This window comes from Euprymna scolopes, chromosome 21 (genome assembly GCF_053919585.1).
Source record: "Euprymna scolopes isolate OS-2025 chromosome 21, ASM5391958v1, whole genome shotgun sequence".
In the NCBI taxonomy this organism is placed as follows: Eukaryota; Metazoa; Mollusca; class Cephalopoda; order Sepiida; family Sepiolidae; genus Euprymna; species Euprymna scolopes.
Window position 1 is genome coordinate 116,315,520 of NC_136502.1, and position 2,190 is coordinate 116,317,709.

Here is a 2,190-nt window from a genome sequence, read left to right on the forward strand (position 1 = left end):
GTGTTCCAGAATGATCACAGTTTACAAGTAATATGGCAGCCACATAGAATGGTCAACCTGCAGAATTTGCAACAAGACAAATGACACAATACACACCGTCTCTATTCAATCTTATCAACACAAGAGAAAATAAAATCATTTTTGATGCCTTGCTACAAAAGTGTGTGATTCCATGACTTTCATCATAGAATGGGGCAGATACCGATATTTGCGAGCTCCCTAAGGTTTTCAAACATCCAATGATGGTTATACAAAGAGACTTGATACCATTATAGGTTTTCCCCATGTGGCACACTGCGTAGACAACCCCGGAATGCAGATCATGCTTTGATAATGGTAGAAATCGCCCTTAATTCTCGACCCTAAACTGAAGACTCACGGCTCAAAACAACAAGGTATTATAAAAAGGCTGACTGGGAAGCCATCAGAGATCTCATCAGAGATACCCCATGGGGAAATATCTTTTCTCTTCCAGCTGAACAGTGTGCAAATGAGACCACTGAATGGTTCAAAACTGCAATTGAAGCACATGTTCCCACACAGAAATTCTATAGCAAGCCTCACTCTCCCCAATTGTTTACTCTACTTGTGCAGCTGCCATTGCTCAAAGGCAGCATGCATACCGCAGATTCAACCAACATAAGTCCAGTTCAAACAGACAGAAGTTTATAGAAGCTAGAAGTAATTGTAAGAGAGAAATAGCGACAGCTAAGACAGAATACACTGAAACCACCAGAAAACGCATTGAAGCACAGAAATTAGGAACTCGTGATTTTTGGAAAATCTAAAACAGTGTAGTAAATAATGGGAAGTCAACAATTCCCCCACTATCAAACGATCATGACGTTGTTTTCACGGCAAGTGAGAAGGCTAACCTGCTCGCCAGTCGGTTTGCCTCAGACTTCACATTGGACCCGGCACACTTTCCTTTACAGACAGACGCCACACTAGATGATTTGAAAATCACCCCTTCTCAGGTACATGGTATCATAAAAAACATAGACACCTCAAATGTGTGTGGACTGGACCTCATTCCGGCTGTGCTATAAAAATATGCTCTGCTGAGGTTGCTCCAGTTCTTTCCAAACTTTACAACAAATGCCTTAATGAATCTTGCTTTCCTGACTGCTGGAAAACCGCTTCTGTGGTACCAGTTTTCAAGAATTCTGGCGAAAACACTGACCCATTAAATTATTGCCCCATCAGCTTTCTCCTGCTTTTTGCCAAAATATTTGAGTCCTTAATTAATCAAGCTCTCGTCCATCACCTTACAGCTGCTAAGCTCCTGACCGACAATCAATATGGATTTAGGTAAGCCCGTTCCACAGCAGATATTCTAACTATAATCTCTGAACATATATACCGTTCACTAGACAAAACAGGGGAGGGTAGAGTGGTAGCCCTCGATATATCTAAGACTTTTGACAGGGTATGGCACGATGGTCTTCTAAGGAAAATCAGATCATATGGTATCACTGGAAGAATACATAATGTAATTAAATCCTTCTTAAGTAAGAGAAAAATCCAGGTTGTCCTCGACGGCCGGACACCTAAACAATATGATATAAATGCAGGAGCACCTCAGGGGTCTATCCTCGAACCTTTATTATTCCTGATATTCATAAATTACCTCCCGAATAAAATTATCTGTGAGATGGGTATATTTGCTGATGACACCACTCTCTATAACAGGCACAAGGGGAAAACAAATGAACACATATCTAAGGAAATGGCAGAAATACTTGAGGAAGACCTACAATCTTGATTCACTAGACCTGCTAAAAGTCATTACACACTTATTGAAGGAGAAGCTTTAACCATAATGTTCGACTTGGAAAGTTGCTAAATGTTTGCTTTGGGCTGTCCCCACCTGATACTATTGATCATAAACCTTTCGTGCTGATATTCAACGATCGTAGTTTAAACAAAATTTAAAATCCCAGAATATTAGACATCAGAGAGCAAATCCTGATGTCCCAATTACAGGCCATATCAATACCAGGTAATGCCAATGGTGGGGCAAATATATATATATATATATATATATATATATATATATATATATATATATATATATATATATATATATATATATATAAATATATATATAAATATATATATATAAATATATATATAAATATATATATATATATAAATATATATATAAATATATATATATAAATATATATA